This window comes from Pipistrellus kuhlii, unplaced genomic scaffold (genome assembly GCF_014108245.1).
Source record: "Pipistrellus kuhlii isolate mPipKuh1 unplaced genomic scaffold, mPipKuh1.p scaffold_m20_p_2, whole genome shotgun sequence".
NCBI lineage: Eukaryota > Metazoa > Chordata > Mammalia > Chiroptera > Vespertilionidae > Pipistrellus > Pipistrellus kuhlii.
Genome location: NW_023425515.1, coordinates 48380048 through 48394419, shown reverse-complemented (window position 1 = coordinate 48394419; position 14372 = coordinate 48380048). Strand labels below are relative to the sequence as shown.

Below are 14372 nucleotides of genomic sequence, written 5' to 3'. Positions count from 1 at the left end.
TTGGTTGGACTGTTGTGATTACTTCCTCATTTTATCTCAAACTCGGCTTTTCCTGGAAAACCTGCTGTTCTCAAAGCTTAGATATATACATTCTCCTACTCCTTTAGCTTATTAAAGGAACAACTGCTTCCCCAGGGACACTCCCACTGTTCTCAATCACTAAAAAATCTCCTTGCAATTCACATTACTCACTTAAACCATTCCATCTGCAACATCACCAAATCCCACTTTCCCCTCCCACCTTCCTTTCCCAAAGATTTCTATTCTTCTTTGTCCCAGATTCAGCCATTATTCTCAGTGACTTCAAAAGCAATGCTGAAGAACTTTCTATACCAAGCATGTCAAACTCAAAGGCTAACACGGGCCAAATAAACAAGGTTTAAGATTATGTGGGCTGCAAAAAAACAAAAGCTTCCATTTTCATAGAAACGTGGGCTTATTTGCTGAATACAAAGGGTTGAAATAAAGGAGTAATCATTAATATAAAATAGAACATTTTAATAAAAATTAATATTTTTTCTTGAACATTAACTTACCAGACACTGAATAACTGCACAAATTAATAAGCGCAACACAAATAACCTACTTTTCTTGTTCTCAGAAAGCAAAGTATTTCCTGTTGTGCACACCAAGCAAGTCAATACAAGACTAATGACATGGCAATCGGCTACTAAAATATTCGCTGCTAGTATTAGTGGGGAGAAAGAGTGTCGTAAGGCACATAAGGGAAATGAATGCAACACAATTACAGTAATCAGTCATTAGCAAACGTTATAGTTTGTTACTAATAATTATGTATAACAGGATACTGTAAAATTTAAGTTACAAAATTTTTATTACAATATTTCTTACATACAGTTATATTGGCTGGGTCGCAAAATTATTCGTTGTAGGCCTCAAGTCTGACATGTTTGTTCTACGCCCTTACCTTCTTCAAATCCTAAAACCTTCATCTGTACCTCATTCACGCATATGTATACTGAAAAGAGGACTTCGATTGAAAGTACTGTACCATTAGGATTACAAGTTCAGAATCCCTTTCATTTTTAATAACTACTTTTTTCTAGTTCTATGCCTGCTCTTCACCTCCTTTTAGCTGCACTTCTCTTTCTACACAATTTAAAACTGTCCATCAGCCATTTTAATACTGCCCTCTCCAGTATGTCATGACCTTCCATTACACTTGCCATGTATCTCCCCAATAATAGACAATCTTCACCATCTATTTTCTCCACTCTCCCACACACTGGTGTTAAGCACCCCCAGAGAACTATGAAATCTTTTACTCTCATCTCACTGATTAATCCAAATTATATGTGTGTTTTTGGTAATCCTTACCAGAGGGTATATTTGTTCCATTGCTTTTTTTAGAGAGAGTGGAAGGGAAGGGGGAGGGGGAGAGACTCAGAGAAAAACATCCATGTAAGAGAGAAACGTCAGCTGGTTGCTCCCCCTCAAGCACCCTGACCGGGGTGGGAGCAAACCCGCAATGCAGGTATGTACCCTGGACCAAGAATCAAGCCCATGAACCTTTGGTGCTCAGGCCAACATTCTAACTGAATCACACTGGCCAGGACTTAAAATATAAATTTTAAAATATAAATACTTAATCCCATCAAATAATCTATTTCATGGAATTCTCTCAAACCACACCTTCTCCACCTGTAATCAAATCCTCTTTATAGCTTCTAAAAAATTCTGTATCTTGCCGAAACCAGTTTGGCTCAGTGGATAGAGGGTCGGCCTGCTGACTGAAAGGTCCCAGGTTCGATTCCGGTCAAGGGCATGTACCTTGGTTGCCGGCACATTCCCAGTAGGGGGTGTGCAGGAGGCAGCTGATCGATGTTTCTCTCCCATTGATGTTTCTAACACTCTCTCTCTCTCTTTTCCTCTCTGTAAAAAATCAATAAAATATTTTTTTAAAAAAAGAACTGAAATTCTTTAAAAAATAAAAAATAATTTAAAAAAATAAAAAATTCTGTATCTTCATTCACTTGTTACTTCTTGCCTCCAGTTTTGGAAGAATTTTCCCACTTCTTAAAATGAACTTAATACAATTCCTACAGTCAATTCTTCCATATTAACCCAATCCATCCAGTCTTTTTTTTTTTTTTTTTTTTTAATATATTTTATTGATTTTGTACAGAGAGGAAGGGAGAGAGAGAGAGAATTAGAAACATCGATGAGAGAGAGTCATCGATCAGCCGCCTCTTGCACACCCCCTACTGGGGATATGCCCGCAACCAAGGTACATGCCCTTGACCGGAATCGAACCCGGGACCTTTCAGTCCCCAAGCCAACGCTCCATCCATTGAGCCAAACCGGTCTCAGCTCCATCCAGTCTTTTACCCCCATGCGTTCTGGCCTCTGAACTGTTCTCTTGAAGACACTCCACGCCACCCCCCAAGAAAAAAAAAATTCCATGTACCAAATCCTGTGATGTACCACACAAGTCCTTATCCTCTCTTTGGCAATGACACCTGAACTACCTTTGGTTTTTGTCACTGTTCCATGTTTCTTCTCTGGTCTCTCTAGTTGCTTCTTCTGTCTCGAATGAGCCCAGTGAATGTGGGTATTTTCCCAAGTTCAGTCCTTTCTCTAATTCTCTCCCCATCACAGTCTCATCTCTAACCACTGCTTCTACATTTCCATTCTTCATATAATTCTCTTCCCAGAGCTCCCAAAACAATCATTAAACCATCACCCTCTGCTAATCTAATTTATTCCTGAGCAATTGGAATATAATGGTTTCTTTTTAACTAGATTCTTCATTTATTGCTTCAAGTAACATTTCAATTATCAGTCCAAATAATTTAATAGCCATCAGCACCCTGCCAAATCCAGAATTAGTAGCTTCTACTATCAACTCTATACTCATATTCCCAAATCTCTATTGGACTTCTTTCCCCAACTGAGTCCATTATTTTTAATTCTAGCTAGATTCCCCTTGGATACTTCCACTGGTGCCTCACACACTGGTCAATGTGTATTAAAACTAAAGTAGCCATTCTTTCACACCAAAACAGTTCTGCTAACTGATCCAATAATTTCTGTTAATGGCACCATTCTCACAGTCATCCATGTTAAAAGCCCTAGAACTTAACATAACTTTTCTTGTCCACTTTTTCTCCAGTTTCTCAAAAGCCCATTTGTTGTTCAATTCTTTCTTTGTAATAATTCTTATGTCTATCCCTTTCTTTTTATTCCCACCATTACCGTCCAATTTAGACTCTCAATACTTCATACTTTTGTCATAGCCTTCTAACTCTGTTTCCTAGTCACTAGGTTCTCTCCACTGCAAAACAAAAACAGGTCACATTACTATTCTTGAACCCACCTTATTTCCCCACTCAAAAATTAGCAAAGAGGGACATCAGTAATACTCTCAACAATAAAGATTTTAAAAAATAAACAAAAAACCAGCAATGGTCCCCCATTGCATACTGAGCCAAGTTAAAACTCCTTAGACTTCCAAAAAATAGAAATTACTCAGTTATTTAACAATTATGGAACGGGTAAATGCTCTATGGTGTCTATATATATTAAAAGGCTAATATACAAAGTGTCCCCTCGAGAGTTCAACCAGGAGGCCAGGAGTTTGATCACTCGCTATCATGTGCACTGACCACCAGGGGGTGCTGCAGAAAGAAGGAAGGCCCCAGCCGGCAGTCCTGATCACCGTCCAGGCCTAGGGACCTATCCATGGATGAATTTCGTGCACCAGGTCTCTAGTATTCATATAATGGAATCCAATAGAGCAATGAAAAAGAATGAACTACTGCTATACGCACCTTAGTTGAATCTCTCAGACATGTTGAGCACGAGAAACTTCTACAGACATGTATGACTCCACTTACATAAAATGAAAAAATTCACAAGGCTACTCTGTTATGGCAGAGGTATTAATAGTTACTTTTGGTTGGAGGAGACATCAAATTAAGGAAGGCTTCTAACATGTGGAAATATTCTATATATTGAACTCAGCAGTGGTTACACATCATTGTATACCTAAAAAAATTCATTAACCTGTATCTTTCAGATGTGAGTACTTTATGTAAGTTATATCTCAAAAATATTTTTAAAGCCAGTTTAGTCTGAATTTTTAGATGCTCCAACTACTTTCCAGTTTTATTTCTCTCCATTCATCAACATGAGCCCTAAATTCTAGCTAATTTAGGCCACCAACCTCTAAACATATTCAGAACTTTTTTGTCACTCATATCACTCCTTCTTCTTAGAATGCCACTTTCCACCATTTTGCCTACTACAATCCTATTTATTCTTCAAGGTCTAAGCTACATACTAATTCCATACAAAATTGAACCTGCCACAGTACCTCTGTCTTAGACAGATGTGTGAACACTTTTGTCCCTGGATAAACCACCAAAGAACATGAAGTGCAGGATATATAAATACTAGAAGCCTGGTGCACGAATTTGTGCATAGGTGGGGTCCCTTGGCCAGGCCTGTGGGTTTGGGCCAAAACTAGCTCTCTGACATCCCTTAAGGGGTCCCAGATTGCGAGAGGATGAACGCCAGGCCGAGGGACCCCACTGATTGGTCCAAGGAGAGACACGGAAGGTTGGCCAGATAGGGAGGAACCATGGGAGGGCTCCAGGGCGTGTCTGGCCCCTCTTGCTCAGTTCCAATTGGCCTGACCCCAACAACAAGCTAACCGAGACAGCTGATCCTCACAGCCAACGGGCCTGGAGGTCAATTCCTCCCAGTGACACCAACAACAATCAAGACTTAACTACAATAAGGCTGTACACGCAGTATACAAAGGAGAGCACCAAGAGTGTCTACCTCAGGTAATTGGGGGGGCTGACCCACCGGCCCATATAGGACACCACGTACACAAACCCACCCTACCAACTCAGGGAAGCAGCAAATGCCAAGACAACGAAACATCTCAAATGAAAGAAATGGAGAACAAAACACTGGATACAGAGTTCAAAACCATGGTTATAAGGTTTTTCAAGAATTTCCTAGAAAAGACCCATACAATTATCAACTGATTTTTCAACAGAAACTATGCAGGCCAGATGGGAGTGGCAAGAAATATTCAAAGTGATGAATAACAAGAACCTACAACCAAGATTACCAACCAAAGTTATCATTCAGAATTGAAGGGCAGAGAAAGAGCTTCACAGATAAGAAAAAGCTAAAGGAGTTCATCACCACCAAACCACTATTATATGAAATGCTGAAAGGTATTCTTTAAGAGGAAAAAGAAAAAAGTAAAGATAAAAATTATGATCAACAAATACATATCTATCAACAAGTGAATCTAAAACTCAAGTGAATTAAAAATCTGAGGAACAAAATAAACTGGTGAATAAAATAGAATCAGGGGCAAAGAAAGGGAGTCGATTGATAATTATCAGGGGGAAGGGGTGTGGGAGATACAGGAAGAGACTGGACTAAAATTGTACACCTATGGATGAGGACAATGGGGGGAGATAAGAGCAGAGGGTGGGGTGGGAACCAGGTGGAAGGAGGCTATGGAGGGGAAAAGGAGAGAAAATTGTAATAATCTGAGCAATAAAGAATTATTAAATAAAAAGTAAAAAAGCTAACTAGTCAGAGCATGCCCTCTGGTGGTCAGTGCACTTCATAGCAACTGGTCTTCCGGTCAACTGTCTGCCCCCTGGTGGTCAGTGCATGGCATAGCAAGCAGTTGAGCAGCTTTAGCATATCACTAGCATATTACGCTTTGATTGGTTGAACGGACGACCAGACGACCGGACACTTAGCATATTAGGCATTTATTATTTTTTTTAATATATTTTATTGATTTTTCAGAGAGGAAGGGAGAGGGATGGTTAGAAACATTGATGAGAGAGAATCATCAACCAGCCGCCTCCTGCACACCCTCTACTGGGGATGTGCCCGCAACCAAGGTACATGCCCTTGACCGGAATCGAACCTGGGACCTTTTAGTCCGCAGACCGACGCTCTATCCACTGAGCCAAACCAGTTTCGGCATATTAGGCGTTTATTAGATAGGATGTATCCTTCACACAGCCTGCCATAGAATCTTGCCCACAATGAGCATACAAAAATATTCCCTGAATGAATAACCCTACCTTCTCAAACCCATCCACCACTGTCTCCACTCACAATTTATTCCTGTTTACATATTTAATTATTCAACAAATAATTGAAACTGTAACTACTTACTCTAATATACCCGACTAAACTACCCAAAAATGCAATTCAATTTTAGCTGCTGCCTTTGGAATCTTTCCACAACTCTAAATTTGTCATCTTCCCCTTTTCTCTCCATCTAATCACATCCCACCTCATTTCTAATCCTGCTGCTATCAAACTAATTTGAGTCTCTCTCTGTTTCCCCAGTAGCCTCTTAACTAAGCTTCTCACTTCCAATCTTACTGTACCACCACACTGCCCCCAATCTATCCTGTATGGTATAGACATTGTCAGATTAAGTCATCTAATATACAGTCCTTGATTCAATTCTCAAAAAAGTTCAATATCTATACTTTATATGTTAACATACTTTAATCCTCAAACCCTTGCCAGAAGGTATAATGATTATCAATTTCCTGATGAGAAAACTGAGTCTCAGAAAAGCAATGTCTCCATAATCATAGCCTGGGTAAACAGAAGGGCCAATACTAAAACCCAGCTTCTGTTTGCTTACTAAGAACAACACTACATCATATCAAATACAAACTAGTTTAGCTTTCAAGGCCATCCATTTTCTACCCAACTCCCAAATAACTCTCTTTCTACCATATATCATATTATGCCCTGTTCATGAACTTTATGTTCCAAACTACAAGTGATCATTATTTAGTACTAAATTCAGTTTAATGAGTGACAGCCATCATTTTATCTTCTTTGTCAAACAGAATAGAAAACATCCGAGTACATCCAACATGGTAAGAATTGTTATTCTTATTGAAACATTTTGTTCTATACATACACACACTCATACATGCATGTATTTGGTGAAGATATAACATGTATTTCTTATTGTAGGCCATAATAAAAATTTTTAAAAATTATCTCTCACTACACTATTCTCTATACATCCTTGGCTCCTCACCTCCAAACCTTTGATTTTGCTAATCCCTCAGGTTGGAATGCTCTCTTTCTAGTAATTTCTGCCAGTCAGGATCCTATTACCCCTTCCAAGACTAGCTAAAATACCACTTCCATGCCACTAAATGCAGTCCCAAGTTTTCCCTTAGTCAAATGTTTTTTACTCCCTTTTACTTCAGTAACATTCAGCATTTTTCTTATGACACTTTTGTTGTCATAGTGTAGTTATTTGTGCAAAAGTCCAGCTCCCTATTACAATATAAATCCGAAAGGATTTATTCCTGACTGCATCCAACAATGCTTTTGCATATAAGAAATACACATAGTCTACAGACTAAAGAAAACTCATTCAGCCTAGCCAGCTTGGCTCAGTGGATAAAGCATCGGCCCATCCACTGAAGGGTCCCAGGTTCGATTCCATTCAAGGGCACGTACCTTGACTGCAGGTTCCCCCACCCAGGATGGGTGCATGCAGGAGGCAACCAATTGATATGTCTCTCTCACATCAACGTTTCTGTCTTTCCCTCTCCCTTCCACGCTCTCTAAAAATCAATGGAAAAATATCCTTGAGTGAGGATTCTCACACACACACACACACACACACACACACACACACACACACCAAAAAACAAAAAACCCTCATCCAATCATTTTCTGAAACCTCAATTATAAATATACATAATTTCTACTACATTCTGACTTCTGTAATCCTTCAAATAATCTTACCATCTTCCTCCGAAAACAGGTATTTCAAACAATCCTCTTTCCCTTCAATCTTCTCTTGCTTTCCTCTAAACATAACCTATTATATATTAACTAGAGGCCGAGTGCAAGGGGGGGAGGGGAGGGAGTCCCCTCAGCCCAGCCTGCACCCTCTCCAATCTGGGACCCCTAGAGGGATATCCAACTCCCCATTTAAACAGCAGTCAGACATCCCTCTCACAATCCAGGACTGTTGGCTCCCAACTGCTCACCTGCCTGCCTTCCTGACTGCCCCTAACCGCTTCTGCCTGCCAGCCTGATCACCCCCTAACCACTCCCCTGCCAGCCTGATTGATGCCTAACTGCTCCCCTACCAGCCTGTTTGCCCCTAACTGCCCTCCCCTATAGGCCTGGTCCCTCCCAAATGCTCTCCCCTGCAGGCCTGGGTCCCTCCCAACTGTCCTTCCCTGCAGGCCTAGTCGTCCACAACTTCCCTCCTCTGCTGGTTTGGTCATCCCTAACTACCCTCCCCTGCAGGCTTGATCACATCCAACTGCCCACCCCTGCTGACCATTTTGTGGTGGCCATCTTGTGTCCACATGGGGACGGGATCTTTGACCACATGGGGCAGCCATCTTGTGTGTTCTAGAGTGATGGTCAATCTGCATATTACTCTTTTATTAGATAGGATCATTTTCTTCTTTCAGAATCATACTTTCTATAAGATAACACCTCTCTTTCTCCATCTACTTATCTTTCACTTTATTCCTAGTTTTCTAACATCCATAATGATAGACCTTATAATCTTCAAACAGATTTTTCTTTCATTTTCTCTTCAGTAGACTTTTCAATCCATGTACATACAGGGGTAGGTTAACAATTGTGAGAATGCAAAACAGTTTATTCTTGTATTACTTGTTTGTATTATTTGTCTTATTGTTATTATTTCATATTCTTCTTATGATTTATCTTTTAGGTAATGATGGCTGTTTGAAGATTATAAGGTCTATCATTACTGTTGCCCACCCCTGTATGTCAGCCCCAATAAGTAAATTGAAACAAACAGAAAACATATAGACAATTTAGAGCACCTAATTTATCTCAGATTCTTTCTCATTCATTCATTTATTCATGGAGCATGTGTCTACTTTACATATGCCCTCAATTCTACCTATTCTCTGTAATTCAGAAAGCAGAGTTGAGAAAAGCATTCAGGAAAATGCTAGAATAACAGAGCCAAGCTGACTCAGGCTCTTCACTCACAGAAACCAAGCAATTTGTGGGGTACAGGCTCAAAAAAAGGAAAAACTAAAAGTAATACTAGACATAGATGGAAATAGACACACACACACACACACACACACCAGTTGTCCCAGAGTGCTCAAAATCTATCCAGCAAAGGTGGATTTGAAAAGGAACAAATCAGTAGGACTAGCTAAAATGAAACAGGCAGAAAGCATTCAGACAAAAATAGATCAGGACTCTAGGTTCATTCTAGGCTGCAAGAGAAATTTGGAGCAATTTAGTTCCTTTCCTGAGATCCCTAAGGAATTCTTTCAAATATCCAGCTGAAGTATGGTATATTGAAATCATTTCCCCAAACCTTAGCCAATATTTATTTCTCCATTCTCTGAATTCCTAAAGCACTTATTGTCTGTAAAACTCATCTGGGAACTTAATCATAAACTACCTTGTTCACAGTAACAAAACTATTAACAAACATACCCAAAATTTATTTACATATTAAAATCAGTATAGTCCTCGTTAAACTATTTAACTTAGGAGGCTATTTACTCATCTACTCATTGCATCCAACCATCTGATGCATTTAAGCAATGTCCTCCAGTGCCTAACTACATGTGTACTGTCACCACTGTTGAAGGTATTTCCGACTTCCTCTTGAGGAATGTTTTCCAAAGTCAGTTAAGTAAGTCAACCAAAAAAATCACTGCCATTTCTGTGACTCAGGGAATGTAAACCAAAACTACTCTTTATTTCTAAAAATCTTTAAAACTGAAAAGATTTGTCACCACTAGAACTATTCAGAATAGCATGATGCCTGTACTGTTTGTAATTGTGATATCCTGGAGGGATTATGAACTCCTAGACGATAGGGACCATGTTTTACTCACCGTTATAGGCTCCCTCCCCCAAGAGCACACAATATCTAGTCAATAAATAGGTAAGCTGTATAGAATGTGCTAAGAGACTCAGAAGGCAATCCAGAAAGGGTGTTCCAATAAAGCTCTGAACACTACTCTGAAAATGACTACCACTATGCAAAAATTCTCATCAAAGGTGTACTTCTAAAATTTGTTTTATTAAAAATCAATTTTCTGAAATCTTGCACTGTTCCTGAATTCATTCAAACTGTCTTTATCTCCCTAAAAGAATATAAGTATTACAAATCCTTGAGGGAAGAAATTTCATCTGACATATTATTATCTTAAAAATTAATTAAATAAAATAAGACAGATTCTTAAAACAGCTAAAAATCTCTAAGCAGTAATTTAGGCCCTGAGGTTAAAAAAAAAAAAAATTAAAATTAAACCAGCCCCAAACTCCAGGCCAGATTTACTCAGATTAAACTAGTCTCAAATTAGACTAGAACCTGTGGTCCCATCTCTTCAATGTTTGGCAGAATTGTTACAGTTCCATTCCAATCCATTCTGTCCTCTCCCCTTAAATCTAAGGCTTTCCCCAGTAATATATCCTTTCTCCCCCCACCCCCCCCTCTCTCTCTCTCTCTATATATATATATACCCACCACCACCACACACATTTTGTCTGCAATACTGCTCAGCAATTTTACACATTTCCACTATATCACTAAAGCAGGGAACACTATCAGTCACTCAACAGATATTTTATTAAACAGTTAAGAAGCAAACTGTTGTGTTGGGAGGGTCCCCAGAAATTAAAGTAAATCTCAGCTCTAGAGCAGGTTACAATTAAGCCACCATTTCCCAAAGAGAGTAATTCCATTAAAAAAAAGACAAAATTTAGCACTATATAATCTACATGTGAATACTGTTTTTATTCAGAATAAGAGAGATCTCAAGAGGTGGGGTTACTTAAACAAGACTTCCTAAAACGGGAGCAAGATCTTTCTATCCTCCCAATCTCAGTCACACTGACTTGGTAATGCTGTACCTCAAATTCCAAAAACCAGTACTTTATGAATCTATAATATATAAGCAACATACCATATCAGCAACATGTTCGTGGCTGAAGTATGCTAATTTTATTGTAACTTCCACAAATCTCAGTCTAACCATTGTAATTTAAATCTCCCTCACATCAACTCTATCCAAATGTCCTCAGAATTATTTACCTTTTCCACACCCTCCCACAGAATTAGCACCACCTCCTTCCTGCCCGGTCCCTCCTCCTCCTCCCTTTTCTCACATTTCCCCATCCCTCCATCCATGAAAATGAAGCACACATCCACGCCAATCCTTCCTTCCTGAAAAAGTAAGAATTGCTGCAAAAGCCTGGAAAGAGCAATTAAGGGTCATCTTAATCCATTCCCAGATTCCCCACACTCAAACTCTCCGCAAGACAAAAAATGCTACTTCGAAATTTACCTGGTAACTAATTCTAAGATGAACTATCATTGCCAAACAACTCCTCCTCTCTAACTAGCAACCCTTATGCTGCAAAGATGCTGTTTCTGCAACCTACTCTTTCTTACAGGTCCATCCATCAAGCCTCCCTTTATCATCTCACCCAGTATGTCCAGTCTACTGTTAAATGCTTTCCCTTCAAGCATATCAAAGATGTAAAAACATAGAATAAAAAAGTTTAAGTAGTAACTATCAAAGATTGGAAAGGAAAAGCAGGAAGGCGATTAACGGCAGTGACACAAATCCTTTCCATTCATAGTAAGAAGTCTTCTCACTATTTCATAACGTCATTTTAATCAAGAAATAACAGTACATGGAGATTATTTTTGGGCCTCGTGAAAAGCATGCTCTAAACTACCAGAATTAATGCTTAGAAGTGGTGGCCTGGAAAGTGGAACTGCAATTGAACAAGTGAAACAAGGCTATTGCTTTTCATTGTAAGCAGCCTCAGTATAATTTTATTTTTAAATTATGTACATGTATAATTCCGTATATTTTAAAAAGGGGAGAAAAACAATAATGACATATTACTATATTTAAGTCCATAAACTTATAAAAAAAAATTTTTAATGATAACATGAGAGGGGGAAAAAAACAGACCTTCTCATACCATGACGACAATAAAATGTAAAATATTGAAGCATCCTACAGGAATATATAATGTGCTGACATAGAGTTTTCCAAATTTTAAAAAATAATCTGAATTTATTTCTTTAAGAAAAATTAATAAAAGCCCCTCTCCACTCTAATACCAAATTATCATCCTCCTTTAGAGATACAGTAGTTGTTAAATGAATGACTGAATTTTTCCATCCCTCACCCAAATTTCTTCCTATCTTCCCCATTAATCCCTCCACAGTCTACTTCCATAAAAGGATTTTTCACACTATCCTCTCCTCAGCTGAATTAATATTATAATGTAGTGTGTATGCAAATTTTTCTTAACAACCAATTTTCAGGTGAATAAAGCTTTAAGACTAGGGTTCTAGCTCCAGCGGGCATGTGTCAGTGGCTGAGTGTCAACCTATGAACCAGGAGGTTAGGGTTCGATTCCTGGTTACGGCACATGCCTGGGTTGTGGGTTTGATTCCGTGTGGGGTGTGCAGGAGGCACCCAATCGATGGATGATTCTTTCTCTATCTTTCTCTCTCCCTTCCTCCCTCCCTCTCTCCCCCTTCCTCTCTGAAATCAATGTGTATTTTTTTAAAAAAGAATATGGTTCTAGCCGAGAGGTCCCCTCTTAAATAAATCTGCTGTGGTGTGAATTCAGCAAATGCATTAGGCCTTGCTTCATTTCCTGATATAAAAATGCTAATACTCCCTCCAACCTGGATTTAGAATTATCCAGTCTCTTCAGGTTCCCCTAGACCTCAAGGCAACCAGCCCTGACCTTGCAACTTAAGACCAAAACAGATATTCTAGAGCCTCATTCTGCTGGCCCACACTGTGTAGGCTGGTGCATTTTCTTCAATAACACTACGCCTTCGTAAGAGTACATACACATTCAGGAACTGTGAGTGGTAAAAGTTCCCCCATCTGCCCCAGAGTTATGGAACCAATCCAGTCAATCATACTAATTGGAGCTACAAATGGAGCCTCCAAAGGGCCACCATGCACGCAGTCCCCCCCACCGTTCCTTCTAACCCCGTGTGCTGCAATCCAGGCTGAATAAATAACATGGCACTGGTTCTCGTGGAACAGTTAAGCTGGGCCGAAAACCGCCAAGTCAAGTAATTTCCATTCCAGCCTTTGCCGGCATAGGGCTCACCCAGCCTCTGGTAAGGGATAAAAATTCTTCGAATTTGCTAAACTATAAATTCCAGGACCTAGAGAATACCTGCGGGCCAGGTGTCTGCTGGAGATCTGTTTCAGAGACTCTCCCTTCACCGGTGCATGTCCAAAATGTCTCGGACCAAACTACAAGCTAAGGCTTGACTCTCAGTGACCCCAACCGCTGCCGCCGGGAGCCACACTTACCAGATGTCATCTAACGAGGAGCCCACACCGGTTCGGAACTAGGCCATCCGGGCCCATCTGGAATCACTCCTTAGTCCTTGGCCCAACGTTTATTAAGTCTACTATCTCCGTCTATTCCATCATGCGTCCCCTGCATATTCTCTAATTTTAGCGCTCCCTTCTGCTTCAAGCGCTATTCTTTCTATTCACGGAAAGTCCTTCCATTCCCCCTTTCCTTTCCTTAGAAATGCTTCGGTTTTTTTCCATCACGAAATACCTAATCTATCTGCACAATGAACAAGCCCCCCCCCCCCTCCCCTCCGTCCACCCAACCCTCAAGACTTCTCCTCCACAGCCATCGCCTGCATTCCTCCACCTATTCTTCGCCCCGGCGGCCCCTCTCCCCGGACCCTTGCTTCCTGCAAGGATTCCCTTTCCTCCGACCCCTGCCCTTCTTCCCTTCTTCTCCCGGAGAGAGAGCCTCCGGGCAGTCGCCGTGCCCGAGGCCTGCGGTGCATAAAGCACTGCACCAGGCACGGTGCACGGAGCAGCCCGGGTGTCTTCTCCCTCGCCTTCTCACTCCCACGCCGAGCACCCTCCGGCCTCCCCGTGCAAACACGCCACCTTCTCCCCTCCCGACCTCCGGCACCCCGCTCCGGCCTCGCAGGCCACCCGCTCGCCTCGGCCGCCCCCGTCATTATCCTTCCTCAACCCCCCCACCACCACCACCACCACCAGCCCACCCTCCGCGCCCCGCTTCCTCCCAGCCGCCTGCTCCGGCGTCTCCCCCGCGTCTCCCCCGGCCTCCGCCGGCCCCCGGGCCGCCCCCCGGCCTCGCCACGGCCCGCTCGGCCCCCGGGGTCAGGCCATTGCCGCCGCGCGCTCCCCCCGCGCGCCGCCCCCTCCTCCCCTCCGCCGCCCTCCCCCGGGCCCGGGGCCTGCCAGGCCGAGCGCTTTACCGCGGGCGGGCGGGCGGGCGGGCGCCGAGTCGCGCGGTCACCGACTGCAGACGGCGGC

At 41.4% G+C, this 14372-nt stretch overlaps 1 protein-coding gene across 3 annotated transcripts in view; it reads right to left on the bottom strand.

Moving 5' to 3' along the window:
• Nucleotides 1–13673, bottom strand: part of ZNF148 (zinc finger protein 148) — a 129749-nt gene extending 116076 nt beyond the window's left edge. For 2 of the 3 annotated variants that reach the window (XM_036447066.2, XM_036447069.2), the window contains exon 1: nt 13377–13673. The gene's annotated coding sequence lies outside the window, so the exon portion shown is untranslated. Of the gene's footprint in view, nt 1–13236; nt 13257–13376 lie in introns of those variants that run through there. The other variant, XM_036447067.2, reaches the window with a different exon arrangement.
• Nucleotides 13674–14372: the final 699 nt, after the last annotated feature.